Below are 25173 nucleotides of genomic sequence, written 5' to 3' on the forward strand. Positions count from 1 at the left end.
GTGGGGGGAGATGGACGGGATTAAGGCTTACCGTGAAGAACTCGGCTTCTATTATACTATTTTACATGCGGTTTTTTGCGTTTTTAATTGCGTTTTAATAGGTTACGTCAACAGAATATACACTAAAAAGGGATTTTTCGATATTCCCCAGCGGGAAAAGTGACGGGATTAAGGCTTACTGTGAAGAACTCGGCTTTTATTATACTATTTTAGATGCGTTTTTGATTGCGTTTTAATAGGGTACGTCAAGAGAATGTACACTAAGAAGGAATTTTTTGAAATTCCCCCTACGGGGGAAGTGTTATACATTTATAATAGATACATTTTGAGCCACAACAACGCGTGGCCGGGTCAGCTAGTAATTTATAAAATTAAAACACGTTGAAAAAATTGTTTTTCATAATATTAACTGAGAAAATTTTTAACGTTAACTAATATAATTTTTATTAACCTCTTAACAGTGAGGGACGTAAATAGTCGTCCAAAACGATCGAGTGGCAGTGGTGACAGACGACTATAGTCGTTAAAAAATTCTTATAAAATACCTGGACCATTTCGTGAAGTCGTAGAATTTTCACGAGTAGTTGGGTTCTCTAACTTTGTTTTGGAATGTCTTTTAGTTTTTGAAAAATTACGATAAAAGAGAGAAAATTAAAATAAATATGAAATTTTAGACGGCCATCTATCGACATAAATCGAATTTAAATTTTTCGCCGTCATCTGATTGGTTAAAAAAATTAATATTCCTAATTGGCTCGCGTCAGAAAAAAGTAGTTGTGACTTCTGTAAATGACGCTATCGGAAGAGCACTGATGCAACCGGAAAAGTAAACAGCCTACATCATTAGTCTAACGGTCCATGTGTGGCCTACTTTTTGTAAAATCAACATTAGAGTAAGCTGTATTAAGACGTAGTAGTTTATATTAAAACGGTCTTCTCTAATATTCATAGTACTTTGTAAAGCTTGAATTTCAATTTTATAAGTATTATTTAGTTCAGAAACATTATAAATACATCATTAAGTAGGAAAATAACGAAAAACTTTATTTTTTAGTATAATACAATTTACAAAATCGAAATATTCGTAATATTATAAAAAACTAAATCGAAACATACAAAGTCACCTAATTTACTTAAATTCAGTTCATTATATAACTGTCGATACTCTTGCCGTCCTCAGTTTCCTCAAACAATATTCGAAAACTTCAATTAATCCTATAAATATTTAAGCACCATTACTATTCAAATGATATATTATTATATCAAGCTGAATTTTACATAATTTGTAACTGTAATTACAAATATAACTGAAAAATATTTTTGACAAAATCCCTAGGCCATAATAATCAAAACGAAATTCTTCAAGTATAAATTTTTCTGATCGAGTAATATGTAATAATAGTTTTATCTATTAGTCTTGCCAAATTCTACTTTCTATGTTCACATCCATTTAGTTTCATCTAATTACACTTTAAATGTAAAAAAATCTACCAACAAATTAGTTTGCTAATAAAGGCACTACTTGCTAATTAAAGTTAGTATTCTTCTTTGACGTAGTTCTACGTTTTAGCACTAAATTGGTAGACATGTCTAAATAACACGCTTATAAACACTAAAAACCCTAAATGTCTCGAAATTAGAACTAGATAATTATATGCAGAAATAAATTAGTAAACCTATTATACATGCCTTCATTTACATCCAAACAAAGATCAGTTCTCGCAAATTGTCGAAAATAAATTATTTTCAACTTTTCCTTTTGTAAAGTAGCATATTCTGAAAAAACAAGTTCTAAATTCAGAGTAAAATTTCCACCTTTTATCCGTTAAAATCAACGCGAAATGTATGGATCCACGTAATAAAAAATTATCGCAGTGAACTTCGAAAAAACGAGAAACACAGAAACATTAAATCGCACTCTTCAAAATTCTGCCGCAAACTGATTCATATAGTATTGCTCCTGTGAAAAATTTCATCACATGAAAAGTTTTTGAATAATAGCTAAAAGTTTTAAAAAATTCTTTCATGAAATCCGATGAATTTAATTAATACACAATAACTAAATCTGCTTAATAAACATTAATAATTTTCCATTATAATTAGGCAAATTAGATATAAAAAAGATCATTGCACAAATTCTCCTGCCAACCATGGATGACTCTTATGTCATCTGGATTGAAGGTTTCCTGCAAAATACTAAAAATTTTATATAATTATTTTACTAATCCAGTCAAATTTAAATAATATAAAATGTCTAGATCTTTTTAATAAAGATTAGTAATGTACTATCACTAATATGCAAATTAGATATGACAAAGATCAATGTGAGAAAATTCCCGCCACGATAAAAATAGCTTTCGGTCACTTCATCACCAAGAAATATGAAGAAATATGCCTAAAATTTAATGTTTGTGTACAAATTAATAAATTTTAACTAATGTCATCGTTTAAAATTGAGTGTGTCTGTAAAAATTAGTAAACTGTAACAAATTTCATTAAAGACAACAGAATAATTTTCAGCTTATAAAAACTCTACAATAAATGATTATTTCTTCGATAGACGTCGATATGCACGAAGAAATAATAAATATGTAATAATGCTTTTATCCAGCTTAAGTGGATATTGTAAAAATTAAGTTATTTAATTTGTTTGGCATTTATAATTTAGTTTTCGAATATTTTACTGTGAAATTCCATTTAGTAAACAGAAACAAAGACAAGCTATTAATTATAAACAGGACAATAGAAAAATTTTTATGTAAATTGAGTGTAAATACAGAAAAAACGAATTACTTAAAGGTAACATAAACATAAATAAATTAAAATAAATATAAGTGAAAATATTAATCATGATTAAACTATACATTTTGTTACGTTAATAGGATTCGAGTGAGGCAATCGTTTAGACAACTCATATTTTTCGACACTCTATCGAATTATTTTTACTTTTCGGTTGGTTACATATAACAGAGAAAAAGTTTGCCAATCGGTTGATCAAATTTGTGAAACAAGAAGAAGAACGTTTCTTCCTAAAAGCTGCCATTTTGATTACGTATAATAGACTATTTCAGAAAGTCGATGTGACGAATATAAAACTGAATCATATTTAGACATTAAGCATGAGTAGACTGTGATTGGTCTGTCTCAAAAATCGCACGATCAGCGTACCGAACTACAATACTTATAAATTTTATATAACCTAACAGTGGCCGAGAGGTTAAATCAGTAAACAGGTTCGCATCCAGAACAAAATACTAGGAATTCGCGAGAGAATTAAAGCGGAGCCGGAAGGAAAGAAGCCATCCTTGCACCTGTTAGGCACAGAACACACGATTCTTGTTGAGTACCTTATCAACTTTGCACTTACCTTCACAAGAGGCTATCCTCGTACCTGTAGGCCACGGGAGACACGATCCTTGAACTGGCTAGGATCAGGCAGACGATAGAAGGAATTTATAGGGGTACAAACTTTTCAAATTGCAGCCTAATTCTATATTTCTGTACTTTTAATATATTTGTCTCCTGTTTTCAACGCTTAAAACGTATATACATATATTATTTAGTTCAACGATGTACATATTATCTAACCCCGTTTATACGTTTTTCGAGGAAATGAAGAAAATATCGTGTAAGTGAAAAAAAAAACGGTACAAATAAAACTGCTCCTCGAGTAAGGAGAAACGCTAATTAATATTGAATGATACACGTAAACGGAAAAGCGGAACAGTAAAATGAAATCACGTTGTTTCACAAATTTGATCAACCGATCGGCAAACTTTCTCTTTGTTATATAACCAATCGGAAAGTAAAAATAATTCTATAGAGTGTCGAAATGTATGAGTTGTCTAAGCGATTGCCCCACTCGAATCCTCTTAACGTAACAACAAAATGAAGACTTTAATCATGATTAACATTTCTAATTATATTTATTTTAATTTATTTATGTTTATGTTACATTTAAGTAATTTTAGTTTCAAACCCGCGTAATTAGAAAAACAATCGAATTGAAACAATGCCTCAGAAATGATTACGAAGTAACAATGAATTACGTTTGTTAAAGTATTTTTATTGTGATAAATTGGTTTTTACATTTTACGTCAACCACGAACTTTTCTTGTGTGTTGCTTTAACAATTTTAAGTTTCAGATACGCCTTGCTTTCACAACTATAAGATAAGTGTAAATCCAATTTTTGATAATTTCAAGAGTCATTATTAATGTGAAATCTTTTCATTTTCAGTGATCAAGTCGTGCAAACGGGAAGGATCTGTCCATAATTGGCGTATTGCTGATTTGCTTTTCTATCGGAAACATTGCAATATTATCCAATGATAATTAAACGTTTCTGTCGCAGTGTCAGACAATAATGAGTTTGTCAACTGATATGCAATCAAGTTACTCAATTTCTGCTTCGAGATCCCTGGCTACGAGAAATTTTGTCGTTCTTATGCAATAATGTATTAATAAAAGAATGTTAGATTATATAAATATTTGTGTGAGTCGCTTTTCCTTAAATTAAATCTTTTCTATTTACTTAGATTGTTTTAAAAATATTGTAAGGTGTGGTTCTCGTATTAATTAAAACATGTTATTCCGATGAAAAAAAAACATATTTCTTGTTTTACGTAATGTAATACATTAAGAAATCCACAATAAAGGATGTGTTAAACTTCTTTTAAATTTTAATTGTGATATTCCACTCGTGATGTATATATTTTACGACGCCAGTGTACGTTGGTAATTAAACTTACGTATTCTTAAATTCTAAGCTGTTATCTACGCAAAATATGCATCTAATTTTTTAAAATTTTATATTGTCTACTCGGTCTTTGTCTATAAATAGGATTTATTACACTGGTGTAGTTTCTGATTAGTCTTAGTCAAAATGTAAAACAATTATACTATTATTTCTCTGTTATATGTAACCAACCGGAAAGTATAAATAATTCTATAGAGTGTCGAAATGTACAAGTTGTCTAAGCAATTGCCCCACCAGAATCCTATTAACGTAACAAAATGTAGAGTTTAATCGCGATTTGTGTGCACGTAAATACACTGTAACCATATGTTTGGTGAGGGTGAAATCATTTCAATATTCTTCACAACAATTTCAAAACTATAACCAAAATAACCGTGTTTATTGGTAATATTTTTGACACTGAGAACGTGTAGATTATAATGTCATCTTAAGTCAAACTAATTACTTCGTTCTTTATCTTTATTGCATATTGAGTAAAATGTAAAATTAATTCTACTAAATTCATTTTGGTTTTTTCAATTTTTTTAAGGGATCAAATATTCATCAAGCTTAAAAAATGTGTATACTTCAATTGTTTATATATTAATCGAGATGTTCAGTCTTTATAATGTAATCGATTAATAAATAATTTGTCTCTTTGTCTTATACATTTGTGAAAATTTTAATTTATTTATTTCAAAATTAGTTTAAAAATTTTAATTTTTATTCTAAATACAATACCAACCAACGGACAGGTCATTGAAATTATAATATCACAAACCGTATTGGTCTATTTATAAAAGTTTGCACTCGTCATAATTACAAAATAAGTATTAATTACAGAAGAAAATAAAAAATAAAATAATAAATTCGTCGTGCAGAAAACCATAACTTTACTAATATAGTTAATCCGCATTACAAACAAATCATAGGAAATGGTTTCCTATTCAGTTTTTACTAACGTTAAGGAATCCCGAAAAACGCACGTGGACCCACGACCAAATAACTGCGTTTCGTTCTTTTATTCACTCGCAACTGTTGAATACGTGTTTAAAAAAAATACATTTTAAAACTATTTCTGAATCTTTCTGCCGGATGAAGTTAGTGACAAAAAATAAATTTCCTTTCAAGCCACGGAACCATCGTCAAGGTTTCAGCCTTCTACGTGGGTTTTTTGTTCGTCCAGAAGCCCCGTAATGTCCAAGTAGCATCCACATTACGGAAAAAACCGGAATCGCGCCATTTCCATAAGACAAATGTTAATAATGGATTCGAAACTTTGTCTAAAATTATTATTAAACACTGGAATTATGCTTCAAACGAGCAACCGACTACCGAAATTTGTACCTGAAATAAAAGTAAAATCGTAAGTAATCAATCAACAATACGCTAATTATAGACAGATACTTTCCTTTTAAACTACGTGAAACCTGAAAATATTTCACATTAATAATAACTCTTGCAATCATCGAAAATTAAACTTACACTTATCTTTTAGTTATAAAAGCATCTCGTATCTCAAACTTTAAATATTTAAAGCAGGAGACACGTAAAAAGAAAATATCTTAGCAATCGTTACACTTGAATGTGGATTTTTCACAATAAAACAAATAGAATTTATTGTTATTTCATATTATTTTTTGAAGCATTGTTTCAATTTAATTGTTTTACTAATTACACTTTTTTAAAATAAAATTACTTAAGAGTAATATTGATACGAATAAATTAAAATGAATGTAATATAAAATATTAAATTATAATTTTATTTTTCGAAACATTATATTGTTTTTGTGTAAGCTATAAAAGAGAATTAAAAAATTATAAAGATTTTCTTTTAAGCATGTATAAAACTGTATATTGTTCGTGTAATCGACAGGTAGAAAAGATTGGCGCGATAAAGCTTCAAATTAAAAATAAGACACTCGTGTCACGATCGTACCTATTAAAGGATAATGTGATACAATGTAAGGAAAATTTAGGAGTTATACAATAATATAGAAAAAAATTTTAAAAATACTGTGAAATTCGCAAGTATCGCGTAATACTTATTTTTCTGGTTCGGGACACGAGAGAGCTGGTGTACAACTTAAATTTTTTTCGCTAAATGCACAAATTTTAACTTTAAACGGTCATACTTTTAAACGGACGACCACTTCTCAAGTTTCTGAACCATGCTTCTAAATATATAAAAATCTCAAGCCGGGTTAATCGGGGTCGATTCTACACGGGATCGCTGGTGCGACGGTAATCACAGGAGTAAAAATGTCTACATTCTCCGAAACGGTAGTAGGCGTTCCGAGTACGATTGAAATGTCGAAAAATGGACAAGAATTCGAAGGTAATGTTTGTATGTATAAATGTTAGAATGTGGTGTGGAATGGGAACAATTTTGCTCACTGTATTTGAAGCTTAATTACTCCTGTGTTATTCATCAACATTTTCTGAAATTTTGAAAAATGGTTTACTTATTAGGGGAATTAATGCTCTTAAATTTTGGTGGTTTAAAGTTCAAAGGGGTGGAGAGATAAAGGAAGTCGAGTGTATCTGCAGTAGGATCAGACTTAATGACGATTTTACTAGTTATTAGCATTTACAATTTTTATGGAATCCATCACTGCCCTCAAAATTAAGGTTTTTGCCATTTTATAATAATAGAAAATATAAAATATATTTAAATAAAATATCATAACAGATGACTTCACTATATTTTGGTGGAAAACTTAGGCCACCATTGCTGGAATTTTTTAATTTATGCGTTAAAAAGCATAACGTTAAATCGGTAATTGAAGATAATAAATAATTAAGCGAATTTTCTTCAGGTTATTCTACACTGGCAGAAAATCGCCTCCGATGCAAACTCATACGTATTACGTATTGTTATATCTGACTTAAAATCGGCTCGCCAGATCTAACACGATCAAAACTTTCGCTTTTCACATTTTATACTCTTAACCAATTTCGTATTCGCTGTCGTTAACGCCTATTAGATTAATAGAAATTGTCCTTCAGTTGTATTTTCAGTCACGTGAAAGATCACCTGATGAAAGGACAACTGATGTCACATATTGTACCAATGTATGACACGTCAATTTGACAATATAAACAAAAAAAAAAAAAAACTTGATCAATTTTGTAATAAAACATGACTTAATTTTCCTCGAAAAACGCAAAAACGAGCTTCGACTGTATTCGACTGTACCGAAACCTAACGTGTTACTCTGATAGTTGATTAGATTTAAGTATGAGGTTGAGGTTTATTTGATTACGGCATCGCCACAAATTGGCTATATGAAAAAGAAGTGTTTTCGGGACAACTTTTACGGGAAACTGGCCCATATTTAGATGTTATAAACGTGAAGAAAAACCAGAAAATTCGATGTGGTCAGCCTACTGACTGGGCACCAACCCACAATTATTAATGTTCAGTTGGTGGTGGGTTCCACTTGGCCTCTGCTGAGCACATTGAAATGTCAGGCTACCGCGCTGGGATCCGATTCGAAATAACTACAACAAGTTTTCGATTGAAAGATTTTTGTGGTTATTTCAATACGTTTTCTGACGTCTTTCACCATCTAACTGTTTCATTGTGAAAATGGCCAAATCTCTAATGGCTGAAAAAAGACTCTCTTAGACCTCACTGGCCAGAACAAGTAATAAAAAAATTAATAATATTTACGTCGTATTGAATAAATAGTGCAACAAGTTTGATAACAATAAGTGCAGGTTTGTCTAATAATTGTTGAGATCGTAATGTATATAAATAGTTGACGAAGTCTTAGTCACTAACTTAAACCATACAAATTTGATTCGGTGTCACTGAGCATGTGAACAAGACATGATTTCATCGTTGCCAAAAAATTTAAAAGACAAAAGTCTGTCACCTGTCAAGGAACTGTCCAGTTTCTCAGTAGGTTTTTATTTAATTCAACTTCGCGCTGTTTTTCGGATAGCTCTACCATACCATAAATACAAGGCACGTTCAATAGAACATAAAAGTTCCATTAAAAGTAGGCAAAATGATCATTAGGGTAGAAAACTTAACAGACGAGACTTTCGAATCATAGGCAATAGTAAATATTAATGGCACCACTGTCGATGATCGAGAACCTAACGCAACAAGCCGATAAAATAGCAACATTTCTCCAGAATTGTACGAATCAAGAGCGGTGTAATGTTGTTTGATTTACCCATAAACCAATCAACATCCATTCCACATGCAGATACAATAAAGAGACGAATACATCATTGCACACAAATGTTAGTGTTCTCTATGTCTGGGACCACAGTGAATTCAATGGAGAATCGTATTAGAATTGTTACAGTTTTGAAACCTCAAAACTCTACTCGTACACGTGTGCGACTAATGTTTTCGTATTCTTTCGGAAAGTATTCGATTGGTTATGTTCAAAATTTAACAACACTACATCGCATATGCTACATTCACAGCTGGAGATGCGCCACCATTTTATCGGTCCGTTCTCACACATTAACAGTGTTGCCTGTTGCACTTACTGTTGCCTCTGACTTTGAAGTTTCGGGAACGAAATTAAACGAACATTTAACGAGAAGTGCATTTTTTTATTCAACATTTAGTTAAAACTGTATTTTCGAGAATATGACATTGAGGATTTCTCCAAAGAACTCGACTTGAACTGTACTATTTTAGATGCCAATTTTTGCATTTTTGCTGAATATCGAACATGTTTTTAGCCCCATCTTAACGATATTTATTGCTCCATTGTATTTAAAGTTGACACAGGAGCGCGTACGCAGAAGTTTGATTTATTCGAACTTTTTGTCTTAATGTTGGATTTTATATTTGAATTTATATTTATGAATGATTCTGGAAGATCCAGCTTATTTTTCAAATTAAGTAAACCTAAAGAAAAATCGAAAAAAGGTTTTGAAAATGTTTTTTATTCATTACTTAGTGGTACTACGCGCCGGTTGGTGGTTACAGTGAATCTTAGTTATCGTTTTTCTGGTGAGGTAAGAAAATATCTAAAAATTTTTTAAATTAGTTTCAGAAAACGGGGATCTAATTTTTGCAGTCTTTCAAAACGAGGAAGTTCGGCTATAATGTAATAATTTTTATCGTTGCTATCGTTACTTTTTGCCCGAATAACACCGGGCTCATCTGCTAACATTTCAATATTTTCAATTATATTTATTATAATTTATTTATGCTAATTAATATCGCATTTATGTGATTTTATAATAAAAACGCATAATTAGAAAAACAATTGAATTGAAACAATGCGTCAGAAAATAATATGCAGTAACAATGAAATTCTATTTTTTAGAAATCTTATATTGTGAATATTAATTTTCAGTTATAATATCATAATTTGCCATAATTTCTTCTTACGTGGGTCGTGCTTTTACAATTTACAGTTTAAGATACGCGACGACTTCATAACTAAAAGATAAGTGTAAATCCAAATTTGATAATTGCAAGAGTTGTTATTAATGAACAATCTTTTCATTTTCAGGTTTCAAGCCGTCCAAAACACAAGTATGTGTCCATATTTAGCGTATTGCTGATTGATTACTGATGATTTTACTTTTATTTCAGGTACGGTCATTCCATTTATATATTTTAAAATAAGTCATCAGCTTGTTTCATTTCCTACAGTTTCATCGCAAACGTAATTTAACTTCATCGAATTGTTACATGCGACATAGTATGGACTGTACTACATTCAACATGTAAATATAACTGATATTATATACATTATTCTCGAAAGAATTCATCGATAGAAGATTGTGTGGAAAACCTTGTAAGCAAACCGTCAGATCAGGAGCACGAGTGTAGTGTGTTGCTCCTTTAATGCATTATTTGAATCTGCAATACTTACACAAATTTTCGTATTCATTATCAATGATTTAATTGTGGAAAGTGCACGATTCCAGTTTTTCCCGTAATGCGGATGCTGCCTAGACATTACGCGGTTTCTGGACAAACAAAAAACCCACGGAGAAGGGTGAGACCTTGACGATGGTTTTGTGGCCTTAATCAGAATTTGTTTTCTGTTACTAACATCACCCGGCAGAAGAAATCCTAAACATTTTAAAAATATATTTATTTTTCACATTTATTTTTACTGGTAACCGAGTGGATAAAACCGACTAACACTGATAGTTTTCGTGACTTCGTGCCTGTACAACGGGCTAGTTACGTGAAGTTTCCGTGTTTGTTAAAGATTGTAACTTTTTACTTGTATCATTTTTGTGCATTTTCCGACTTTACAATGACTCTCGAGTCTAAAAATGTAAAATCTTGGGGGTCAATTTTTCACCGTTCTCTATACTCTTCCTCTGTTATGTATACCAGCCAGGAAAGTAAAAATTAAACTACAACACACAATTCCTCAACTATAGCAATGTGAAAATAAACTGTTTTCAACTACAAATTCCAAACTTTTGATTTCGTGACGGGTATTTTTGTTTTCGCTTGTGGAGATAAATTCGGTTTTACAATCATTTACGCTATTTAATATCTATATAAACACGCTGCAAGTTATGGAAAAACATGATTAACAGAAAATAAGCGAAGGGAGTGGAAACAATAATTGATCGACAATTAGGTAAGAATTAATTTTAGAGTTAAAGGTTCTGACATAAAAACTCTATTCGTAATCCTGATTTGTCCTTATTTCAGATTGAAGAAAGTTCTTTCATAGAAATGTTTTTCACATCGAAAATGAGTAAGTGTACTGTACATTAATGTGCCATATTTAATTAATGTAATTACAGATTATATATTTGTATACTTTTAATATTCGTTATAAATTTCGCTAAAATTTCTGAAATATTATATATATATATTCACTGAATAATTCTTAAATTAAATCAAATGAAAAACAATAAAAGTCATATTAGGCATAATTTTAATTTATTACAATGGTTAACTTAATAAGCATTTTAGACACTTTAATTAACTTTTCTTACTTAAAGGCGTTATTTAATCATATTCGTTGTTTAACCAATGAAATGAGAAATTAGTTTTATTTGTAAATTTGAAATTAATTATTGTTTATCTATTAATTCTTTTACAGGAATCTGTTCTTTATGCAACCTGGAAAACGGAAGATCTGAATAATTTGAACTTTAATTATTTATGTTAATTAATTTAAATGTTAATTTTTGAAAATGTAATTAATTAATAAATAATTTATTTTAATTTGTAATTTGAACCCGTTTTAATTTTATATGTCACGTTCGATTTATTGATTTTGGGTTTGGTTTATGAAATAAATTCGTCACTACGCAAGGGCGATTGGCCAATGGTTGATAGAATATTTTTGAAAAAATTTCTCTGGGGTATTGGCTCTTGTTTACTTGTTTCACTCGTGAAGAAAACCCGCGAGGCCAACTGTGTTGTTAAAGCGGAGAGTTAGCGACCCTTCTTTTATTTAACTTACATAATTGTGTTTGTTTTCAGAATCTGTTTCATACATTTGAATTACATTTTAGCATTTTCTATTAATTGCGATGCAGATTCTAAAAATGCAATAAACAACTTCTTCCATGATATCGTTTACAAGTTATAAAGTCGATTCACCAGCGTGGCGTGACAGAGCGACATCGCACCAATCTCGCGAGATTGTCGTGCAATGTTTCACGATCTCTAGCACGTCTTTTATGAACTTATAGAATCGAGTTCGTTCTCAAAATTTAATGGATCGATTTTGATTAAACTTTGTCATTTTTTTAATTCAGACGAGAAATCCATAAATGTAATGTGGGTCCATTTAAATGTAAAACATCCAGTAATAAATCGCTTAAGTTACCTTACTCGAGAAATAACACACGACCATTTCTTTTCATCTTTTCACTCCGTCAACCTTAAACCACCAAAATTTAATAGCATGAGTCTTTCTAATACGTACCTATAAAAGTTCAAAAATTTTTGACGAAAAGCACTGGAGTTATTAAGCTTCGAACAGGGCGAAGAAAATCGGGCCCCACATACACACTAACATCCATACATGCAGAAATTACCCCTTCCCCATTTTTGTGCTTTTCTCTACGCATCAAGGTCTCCTAAATCCAAAAATGTAAAAATCTTGAAGGAATAATTTTTTGACCGATTGCCATACTTCCCCTCTATTATCCATAACAAAGACAAGAAAGTGAAAATAGATGTCCATGACTTCGTTTCTTCTATACAACGATATTACAGTGACAATGTCAATAGTCTGCGATGCGTCGAGTGCACCTAACGGAATTTCGGTCTATGGGTAAAAAACAAAAACAGTATTACGTGTGCCAGACTGAAAATAAACACGAAAAACCAGAAAAACACACTAACAAAGCAATCGCCCGTTCTTGGATCGTCTCTCCGTACCTGCCCAGTGCAGGAATCGTGACTGTCGTGGCCCGCAAGTACGAGGATAACTACTTTTGTTGCGACAAGTGCAAAGTTTACCTGTACGCGTTTGTCAGGTACTGTACAAGAATCGCCTCTTCTGTGCCTAACAGGTGCAAGGATGGCTTCTTTCCTTCCAACTCCGCTTTAATTCTCTCGCGGCGTCCTAGTATTTTGTTCTAGATGCGAACCTGTTTAATGATTTATCCTCTCGGCCACTGTTGGGTTCTATAAAATTTATAAGTATTTGATACGCTGATAGTGCGATTTCTGAGACAGACCAATCACAGGCTAATCATGCTTAAACCTTTTTTGAACCTTTGGAACATCGGCAAGTATATTTCCTCTCTGCAAATTATCGCATATTTCACACAAAACTTTAATTTGATCCGGAGTAGCTTCTTTCAATATTGCTTTTCGTTGAGAAGGAGTAATCTTAGACAAAAGTGATAACATATGATAATTTTTCTTTACGTTCTTCATTTTATTGGTAAGTATATCCAAAAAATACCTTGTTCGTCAAGAAAACACGAATCTCTCACAGAAAATTTTTTATTCGTTTTAGGATGAAAATCTAATAACAAATAACCAAATTCTTTTTCTGTCGCTTTTTTATATGCATCCATAAAAAAATCACATTTACCAGCAAAAGCTTGCCGTTGCGAACAACTTACTTGACTTTCATCGCAATTATTTTTAAATAATATCAAATAATGTGTGTTTAAAGTTATATCTCTCATAATTCTATTTTTCGGAAACAAATTTTGCATTATCACGATCACGCTTACATTATAATGATGAGACTCTGTTGTAAACAAAAATGCAGTTTTTGAACTGAGTTCATGCATCAATTATTATTAAATCCCAACTTTGCACGGATTCAGGTAAGCCATACATGAGTGTAACATCTTTTTCTTCGTGAAAAAACAGTAAATATACGGAATAACATCATAGAACCTTTTTTAAATGTCTTTTCATAAATTTTGTTACAAATGATTTTTCTCAGTAATGTTGTCTTTCCGCATTGCGAAGGTCCGACGATTATACAGTTACTAGAACGTTTGAAATACATATTAATCAAACTTATAAGCTTTAGTAAATTTATAATGCTTTGATCCACAAATTATCTCCCTAAATATTAATATATTCTTTTTGTTCCTATCTATATAAATTTCTTTCATAACTTCTGAACATTCCTCGAACGAATAATATAATTTATTACTAACTTCATAAATTCTTCCATCCTCGTCAACAATTATAAAACCAAATTTTCCATCTTCTTTCCATATTTCGTCGTTAACTTTAAAAAAACGTAAAACAATAGGAAGATTATCAGGAATATCGAAAAAAAAAAAATTATTTACCGCAGCAATACACGTATCTATAGACTTGTACAAACGAGGAGAAACAGAACAATTTCTATCACTGTCGTAAGTAATAATAAAACCATATCTCTACATGATTGCAACTTTTAATCATGGTATTAAAAATAAATTCTAACTTTCCTTAAAACTTAATTTATATCAAAAACCGACCAATTATATATCTTCTATAAAATAATTAATTTATAAAAACATTTAATACTTAATACAGAAACTTTGCCTTATTGTAATTAGAAAATTTAATTCATACTGATCACAAATTTAATTCAAATTTGTGATCAGTATGTGTCATATTTATGTGAAACAGTTCAAGTATATTATTGGGGGGTTTATATTTGTGAAGTTTGGTGATATTTTGTTGCTATTGTTTTTGTCAATATTTTTAAAATTAACATGATTTTAAATGTTATCTTTTGCATATGATAAGAAATGCTCATTCTTTGCTTTATACAGTAAAAAGTCGTTAATCGGAACCTTGGTTATCCGAATCGCCGGTTATCCGAACGATTTTCAGTCGGACTGTGTCGTGCTGAATCGAAAGTTTTTGATACTAGATTTACTTCTAAAGTAAAATTTTCATGTTTTTATATTCTTCAATCTATTTATTTTGTTCGTACAAAATAAAGAAATAATTTTTAACGATACAATACCCTCGATTATTATTATAAAAATTTTCATTAGGGTTATAATCGACGAAAATTCAACGCGAAGCGACACGCAACGGAGAAAAGTTTGAACATCGGATAAGTTAAAATATTTTTTCGTACATAATCGGTAATCCGAACAAATCACTAATCTGAACAACTCCAGTCCCCAATTGATTCCGATTTCCGACTCTCTAATGTATATAAAATAAATTATATAGTAGTTACTCATCTTCTAGAAATAAATGATTATTTCATTAAATACGATAAGTTTCAATGAAACGTATCGTAAATCATTTTAAAATATCGTAAAAATATTAAAATATACAAGAATACGAATATAACATTATTAACTAAACAATAACACTAATGCCCGATACGTTCTAACCTACATGCCATCAATGCCACAAGATATCGGGCTAGATAATGGCTGTATTATTATTTAATTACGAAATAATTTACTAGAGTTAGACGCTATTCTTATTAACTTTAATAATTATAATTTAATGTTTAGCATTAATAAAAGTTTCCAAAATGATTAATTTACTGTGTTTTTGTTATTTCTTACTCCTGTTTTTAGATATTCGGTATTCGGCTGAATAGCGAAAAATAGACCGAATTGGCCGAATACTGGATAGTAACCGAATATTTGTTACATCACTATTAATAACAAATAAAATATTCATTTACTCTTTTTTTCTTAAACTCCCCCTACCCTGAAAATTAAGCTTTTTGCCGTTTAATGGTAATTAAAAATATCAGAGATATCATAATAAAAACTTTTTACAACAGATGGCGCCACACACAATTATATTATTGATTTTTTAAAATAAAAAACTGATAACACCTGGAAAAATTATGTAACTCGCGTTGCTAGATTTTTTAATAGAAAATAATATAAGATTAAAAAATAATATATTACAATTAGAAACAAAAGTTGTATTTAGTAAAGATTGAAAGCTTTGTCATATCCGTACAATACTTACAAAAATAACAAAGAAAATTACTGTAATTTTCGACTGAACGCACAGTTAATAGTTAAACCATTACCGCCTACATTTAATTCTGACAAAAGATGACAAATTTTTGATAATTATTATTGTATTTGTTAGCTAGGTGGCAACAATGTATAAGCAGATGTAACGGCTCTGTTGTGTATAAGCAGATGTAACGGCTCTGTTGTGTATAAGCAGATGTAACGGCTCTGTTTGTTAAGGCAATCCATTCCAGAAACGTTGTTATTTGATAATAAAAACTATAAAATTTCATACGAAGAGCGTACTGTACATTAACTATAAAATAATTAAAGTCCCATAAATAAAGGACTGAATAAAATAAGTAGATATTGAAAAGTAACTTATTACACACCTAGCCTGTTTAATTATAACTATATATTCTGTTTTTTGTATGACATTTAATTGATAAGGGCCAGTAAAGACAAAATGCATTTTGGTTAAGTTAATTAACTAAGCTGTGTGTGATGAGCCTATTCATCACTAATATGTAACAAAGTAGTCTTTTGTAATTAAATAATACAGGCAAGATTCTTTTTAATATATGAAAAGGTGAGTTCGCGCCTGTCCAACTACTTGTCACAAATTTTTCGGTTTTTTTCATCTGTGTATTACCTAAACACGTTTCTAATAAAATTTCGCACAAAACTAGTGTCGTGAAAATTCTCAGCTGTTCTTTCTATATACGAAAAATATTAGATCTGTTGCATGGTCACTGTTACGATATTTCGTTAGGAAATGTTCTACAATTCAATAATTAATAAATTAAATAATTAAAGTAGTTTCAAACTTTATTTTCTACATTACTCATTAAGTGTACATTGTTTTTTTGTACATTGTTTTGTTTTCATTCGTATAAGAAGTGCTTCTAGCTATTCAATATTATAAATGTTTTATATTCGTTCACGTATGTTAGAATATAAAAATCAGCAGTATCTCGATAAGCTGTAGATCGTTTTCTCAGTTCAGATTAACGAATCTTCGTTTATTTTATGTAGTCACCTGTTTCAAGGTGACTACATAAAATAACCGTACAGTGATGTGTTCTGAATATTACTTGCATTCAGCAAACGTGATGAAGCACATTTCGTACTTTCGTTCTTTTTTGCCAATTCAATGAGCGCAGAAAGAATTGAGTAAAGACTACTCATCATCTAAAAGGAAAAATAGGAATTAAGATAAAATCCACAATAATAAATTAAAATTATTTTTAATCGAAACTTACTTTAATCGGGAAATCGCGTTTCACTCGAAAAAATTCACCCACAGAAATTCCAATAGGTGTTTTCCCGAATCTCTTCATAAAATTCAGCATCTGTTCGAAAAAGTATATAATTTTAGCATAAAGGTTATCGATAACGTAACAATACAACATTCAATTCACCTTCAGTTTAAAAACGAGAGAGAATCTGTACGAGGAAAATCTATTAATCTCGTTGAAATTTCCATAAATCTAAAATATATATATTGAACATTACACATTATATATTAATTTGGTGTTACAAGTATTAAATAAATCTTACCGAAGATGTAAATCTGGATAATCCGAATGAAATTATGATAAATTCGAAAATTACCTCTATGATAGAAACAAATGCATTCAGTTTAAATTGTGCGGGTAAATCGTAAAACAAAGAAATGGTTACCAGGATACAAAACCCATACAAATTACTGCAGTAAACAGCAGGAAAACACATTTCCAGTTGGTTATTGACGTTTCGAACGTCTTCCATTAATTCTGTATGTTCTTCGATTATGTATGCGATTAGATTTTTGATATTGGTTTTTCCTCGAGGAATTACATCAAGTTTGCTCGACAATGTGTTAAATCTATTAAACAATATGAGTAAATAATTATAAACAAAAAATAATATGTAAACGGTTTGCCCTATTAAAATAAATATAGATAATGCCAAATCGATATTGCAGAGAAGGAATTCCATTCCAGTTGCCTGTTCCATGGCAAAATATAGAGAAAAGTCAAGCATGAAGTAATATGTGACTTGCAATAAAGCTACGACTGCAAAGAAAACTGCAAATTGAAATTCTATAGAGGTAATTAACGTTTCCTCGACTTCACAGCAAGATTTACTGCTAGGAAGATGTAAACGAATTCGTTTAATTAAAGAGAAAGTAAAAGTCCAGCATACGATCGTACCAATAACAAAAAACTGCATGATGTATTTGAAACCTACGAATAAGTTAAACACGTCTCCGTATACGAATTTATCAAAAAATATCGTGGAGACTAATGCCAGACTATTCAGGATAAAAAAAAAAATTCGAGAAAATTGGAATAAAATTTAAAAAATTCCATTCCATGAATTCTTATGGCGATAACATGTTAATATTTTTAACCCGAGAACTTGCGATGCCATATTTAAGGAATAAAGAAGTATTTTAATCTCATTACTTGCGTTTTCCATGATTTTAAATTATAAATATGTTATTATTTTTTATTGTTTAATCTTTAAGCCCCGTGGGCAATAATAGAATGAATATTTCGAAATTGAAAAAGTCAAACCTTTTAGCGTCGGTTTCTGACGAAGACATAAAAATTGTCCTTTGTTCGAAGGTGGCCGTTCATTATAGGAAACTATTCGGACAAAAATGTGTACAGACTTGGAAAAAATGGCTAAAAAAGGGCCCTTATTGAAAGTTCAGCCATATTTTAGTGAAATATTTCACTTACTTCACATCTTAGGTAAAATATTGTAGAACTTCCCCACCTGCGATAAACAATCTTGTTTGTATAAATTGCATCCTACGCTAAATGTGTGTTATATAACATAGGAAGAATGTGTTGTTATGTAAGACAAATCAACATAATGATTATAAGAAAATTATACACACAACAAAGATGCGATTATTCAATCAATATATTGACTGTATATCTGTTGTGTAATTTCCTTGTTTTAGAAATAATTTAAGAAAATTACTAATTAATAAATATTTCTGTTGTCTTCAAAAGTTTTATCTTTAAGTTGCAGAATTCAATTTGAAATCTTTCGAAATTAAATCCTCACGAAAATTTCAGTATCATTATAAAGGTCAAACATATAAACTCTTAAAAATTTTCAAACTTTTTTTTAAAATAGAAATTTATATAAAATAAATATATATATATACACTGCAAAAGCTTATACTCTGTTAAAAGCCCATATTTCTCCGAGTGTATAAAATTAAGCATGTTACCTGTACTATTGCGAGTTTATACGGTCTTAGTGCATTTGACAGGTTTTCGACTGACAAAATGGTTACATAGAGTTTATCGGATTATCTTTGTGCGTCTGCCTCTAAATATAAGAAACTTATTTAAACAGTAAGATTTTAAAACACGTTTAGACAAAAAAAACCATCGGATATAACTGGCTGGATTGAACATAGTAATTTACAAAATTTATTAAATTATTTTACAACGTATAACGAATTATTTTGATTTAATGATTGACAGATAAAAAAAATCTTTTTAAAAATTGTAACTACAGTTATTTACACATGGAACTTCTTGGGTGTCAAATATCAAAAAATATTAAAAAGAATTGTTATTACCACAAATCTTTTAGAAAGTAGCTTTAAAATCCTGACTCATTTTACTTTCTAAGATGTTAACTACACATAACAACGAAAAGATGTTAACTGTACATAACAAAAAAATTCTGTAGATGGCTGTGTGTGTGTGTGTGTTTAAGCTTGTATCTATCACGATGAGATAAATATTAAAAAACAAAATTTGGCAAAATGGCTGCTTATATATTAAAGACATGGTTGCTGTTAAATTTTCGTGGTGAAAGGTCGAGAGAGTGAAAGATAGATGGGGTGATTTGTCTGGAGAGGCGTGGGACTTAATGTTAATAACTAGTGATGTATATTTGGCCTCAGCCGAATACCGAATATTCGGCCAGGAGCGTGACCGAATGGCCGAATATTCGGCCAAACTATTCGGCTTAATTAACGCACATATAAAAATTAGCGCGCAAACCTCATTATGCAAGGATCGCGCACCCTGCTCTCTATTGGCTCGATGTCACTACGATTTTTTTTCCAGTAGGTCTAAATTATTTAAATGTATTAATTAAATTATAATTATTAACGTTAATATGAGATGGAGCCTGACGTCTACCTCTAGTGCCAAATTGGTTTATAATTTATGTAATAGTCGTAAATAGCCCGATATGATTCGGCCGTTGTTGGTATTTAGATGTAAGTTATTACTTATAAGTTATTTTATTTGCAATCGATCTTTTTAATTCTTTAATTAAGCAGTAAAATTTTATTTTTACTACGTATTTGTAGACTGAATAGTACCCGAAGGATATATACTTTAGTGGGGACATATGGTCTAGTTTGTCCCCAGATGTGAAACAGTTCAAGTATATTATAGGGGGGTTTCTATTTGTGATGTTTGGTTATATTTTATTGCTATTGTTTTTGTCAATATTTTTAAAATTAACATGATTTCAAATGTTATCTTTTGCATATAATGAGAAATGCTCATTTTTTGCTTTATACTGTATTTAATGAAAACACGTGAATTTTAATAAGTAACATGACGAGATTGGAGATCCTAGAACTTGCAGCAAGTAACTGCTTGTTTAAATGATAGAAGAATGTACCATGTGAAGAAAAATAAATACCGAGATATTTAAAATTAGACAGAATTTCCAATCTATTATTTTCTAAACTGAAACTATCTGTTCTTTTAAGTTTTCCACCTTTACGAAAAATCATAAGCTTTGTCTTTTCCAAATTAATTATTAATCGATTATCTTCACAGCATTTCCAAGTAAGATTAAGTTTTTCTCTAAGCGAAGAAGCCGAATTAGCCAAGAGAAGGATATCATCAGCATAAAGAAGACAGTTAATTTCAACATGGTATCATGGAACTTTGACTTATCAGAAGTTTAAAGAGATCGTTCAAAAACAAAACAAAAAGGATAGGACTCAGTGGTTGTCTTTGAGGTAGCCCTCTATTGGACTCAACATAATCAGTACAAAATGAAAAAGTTTCTATTAAATATCTAGTATTAGAGAAGTAAGTTGACAAAAAACGAAGAAACGCTTCTAAGCTTATACCATGACAAATCATGATCAAATGTGTCGAAAGCTTACTTGAGATCAATAAATACAGTATACAGTTTCCCTCGTTTTTTCGAAAGTGATATTTGAATAAGACCAGTCAAAATAAACAAGTTATATTCGACACCTCTATTTTTAACAAATGCCTCTGGAACAGGTGTAATAATATTAAATTCATTCCATCCAATTTCCGAGCCGATTTGCAATAATAGTTGAAAAGACCTTTTTAAATACATTAATTAAAGCAATTGGTCTATAATTAGTTGGCGTCAGCCCACATCCCTTCTTATATATCATTCTCAAAGCAATTTGTTTCCAAGATAATGGAATGGAGAGCCTAGACCAAAAGGAATTTAACATATCCATTATATCCAATTGTATTTCTGTAGAAAAACATTTTATCATTTCATTCCTTATATTATCAGAACCTGGGGCTTTGGATGGTTTTAGTTTTCCGATTACAGCCTCTAATTCGCTCAGAGTAATAAAGTCATCCAAAAGAGGTACATTATTATCAAGACTTACATCAGTGTAAATTACTGTATCTGGTCCAGCGAAATACTCATGTAAATATTTTAACCAATCCGGGGGAAATATAGCATTTTCACACGGTTTCTTAATTCGAAACTTATTGACTAGTGACCAAAAATCTCTAGTATTTTTTGTCTTCAATAATAATGAGTTTATTTTAGCCACAAAATATTCTTCTTTGCCTTACATAGCGACTTGTAACTTTTATTTAATTTACAATATTCGTTTAAGAGGGTTTTTTTTCTTAAAAGTTATCTAGTTCTTCACCTATTCGTGTTTCGTAAAATAACTACGAAGTAATCGTCGTCAGGGAAATTCATCAACAAGTCTTCTATTTTTTTAAAAGAATATCATAAAAATCTATTCTCATATAAACAAGAACAATAATCAAACTTCGACTAAGTGAACAAAAATTTCTTTCCTGATTTAATTTAATCACCATAAGATTGTCGGAGTTAAACAACATTTCCGAGGAGCCCAATTTCTGGGAAACTGCAAGAATAAGACCGCCGTAACGACGGCCGGGACCAACTGGTTTTTTAGCAAGTTGTTCATATAGAAACAAATCTGCGTTCAACATAGAGAGAACCGGTTTATAATAGTTAGTTAACCATGTCTCTGTTAAAACAACTAAATCATAATTTTGCAATAAGTAAATGAACTCTTGGTCATTAACTGTTAAGTCCAGCGTTCCTTGGAAATTCCAGGACAGTATCCTCACTTCCAAAGTTTTATTTGTCTCGTTAGCAGTTGTTCTACTTAACCTTTTTGGCTGGATTTATCTAAAAAGATATCGATCTTCTGTAGTTCATTCGTTTCCAAATTAAAGGTGAATTTGTCACCATCGACCGTCAGGTAGTCGGCATTCAGAAATGCTTTTTTGTTCAGAGATTTTTTTTCCGCAAAAAAAGGCAACAGTTTTCTACGCCTTAATCTTGATCTGTATGACAAATCGTCAAAGACTGTAATGCGCGAGTATGACGGCGACGCCTGAATTTTCTTTAAATTTTTAAAGATAATTCTTTTGTCATCTTGACTACAAAGTTTAAACAAAAAAAGCCGAGTTCCCGATATTCGATAACTATTAACTAAAGGAATAGACTCCCGGCTCTGTTTTTTAAATAATTCAATAAAGCGATTAGCATTATTAACTATTTCTTCGTCATCGCCACTCAAACCAGAAACAATAATATTATCTTTCTTCGAGTCGTTATGTACCGAGTCTATATAATAATTTTGAGGAGAAAATTTATCCATACATACAGTTCTGAAGGACGAAAGTTCAGTAATTTTTTCTTCCAGGCCAGATAGACGTTCGTCGTACTCCTTATGTAAATTAGACAGCCAGTCAAATTTCAAGTTTTAGTGTTGTCAATCGTGAAGGTACTGTTATCAAGCAATATGACGTCATTAAAAGGAAATAGGTAAAATTTGATGACACTGAAATAATCATCAGAGTCTACGAGCAAGTGAGAATTAAATTAAATTGAAAAAACATACAAGTATACCAGAAAAATGTTCATAGGGCTGCAATTTGAAAAATTGTACACCTATAACTTCCCACTGTCTTCACGTCTGTCCGTCTTTCCTTAATCTAGAAAAATGAGTTAGATAGATGAGATCCGACACCCAATATGGAACAAAAAAATACAGGAGGCCTTGATTAACTGTGTAAGGACTTCAGGTGCAAACTGAAAGTCACCTCATTCTAATTCAAATCATTGCAGTACTAGAAAATCTAAAAAATGGGAAGAATCTCTTACCATAATTGACAGCTGATAAAGGAAACAGATGGAGGTCGCGTATGGAAAAACCAAAAATATCCAAATTCGTGTCTCTTTTGTTTAGTTTTCCAAGAAAAATACTGAGCCAGCAGGGCTATTAACCAGAATTTTGGGACCAGTAGGCGAAGTACATTATGCTTGCGTTATAGAATTTGATTCCCTTCTTTAATGTTTTGTCTTAACACACAGCATGTCCTACTAACCGACCGGGCTAATGAACAGAATCGACTGTATTAATGCGATGTCTCGCGCTGTATTAACTAATGACTCGGCGATGAGACTTACTCGAAAGGTGTTCGGAAAATTTCATGCATCGTAAATTGAGTAAAAGAAATAATTGCACAACAGAATAACAACAAATAATTCGTTCGTTAGTAAAAAAGTTATTATGCTGATAAACTTCGCCCTACTGTTTTGTAATATAAATATTTCCATATTAAAACGGTTGAAAGTTATTGACTAATTAATTAAATTTTTGTCTGATGTTAAATATTAATTAATTTAAAAATTTATAATTTAAACGCAACATCTCTTCTGTACTAATGTACAAAACTTATGCATTAAATTTTAAATACTACTTACCTCCGCCTCCACTAGTAAATGCAATGCACATTCATATTTGGCCAGTTAACCATAGATAAGTTGAAAACACTCTGAACAACAGAACTATATTTTTATTCGGCGATACATCCTTTCTATATCCGTGTAACCCGTATATTGAAAATAACATTAATGTAATTGAGCATATCCAAAATATGAAACTGGTTTTCTAAAATAAAATGTTAAATATACATTTAAACTTTTTTACAATTATGACAAAAATTATTTTAAAAAGAGGAAAAACAGGTGTTAGATACATGATCGGCATTACTCTGTTGATAACAGAAAAACTATAATGTACTGTACAGGAGCAAGACACTACTAATTTGAGGTGGAGAAAATATATTTTAAATTAAATAAATTAAAAAAGTATGGTGAAAAATTGCAGTTCGGCATTGTGACGATGTCACAATAAAGTATATTTATTATGAAAATAGTCTCGTCTTTCATCTATCTAACTCCGTTCTCGAAATTAAGAAAACACAGATATCGACAGTATACGTCTACAATTTTTTTAAATTTCATCCAATTGTAAAGAAATTTAGATACATATTTTATTGCCCACCAGTAGTGAAGTAGATAACATCAGTAATGATATTCGCATTTAGAAATTTTCGGATTTTTATCTTATGTTACTACTACCTACAAAGGGGCTACTTTCCCATAGACTAAAAAGTCTTCATGGAAAGCACCACGCTTGGCAGATCGTACATATATTGTGTTATTTTCTTCTATTAATTCCATCTATATTGTTATATTGCAGCAATAGGGTTATTTTGATGTAGCTACTCATCATAAAAATATTGTTATTTAACTTTAGTTTTATGTTATTTTTATTCTAGCTCCACATTTCAGCTAAATACCTTTTTACCACATAATTACTTCTTAAAAATTCGTCTTAAATAGAACTTTGACAAACCCACCAGTGGCCAAGTGATAAAAACCATTGAACGCTAGTAGTTAGTGCTCGGTTCTCATCTAAACAACGGAAGATCAGTACGTATATGATCTGCCGAAGAGGAATGTCTGTCG

At 30.8% G+C, this 25173-nt stretch overlaps 1 protein-coding gene across 1 annotated transcript in view; it reads right to left on the minus strand.

Annotated features, from left to right (window-relative positions):
• The window catches only part of LOC136973094 (trypsin-3-like), a 150697-nt gene that overhangs the window by 32329 nt on the left and 93195 nt on the right, over positions 1 to 25173 (minus strand). The gene's annotated exons all lie outside the window — the stretch shown is intronic.

This window comes from Centruroides vittatus, unplaced genomic scaffold, assembly GCF_030686945.1.
Source record: "Centruroides vittatus isolate TY-2023 unplaced genomic scaffold, ASM3068694v2 contig_3084, whole genome shotgun sequence".
Taxonomy (NCBI): Eukaryota; Metazoa; Arthropoda; class Arachnida; order Scorpiones; family Buthidae; genus Centruroides; species Centruroides vittatus.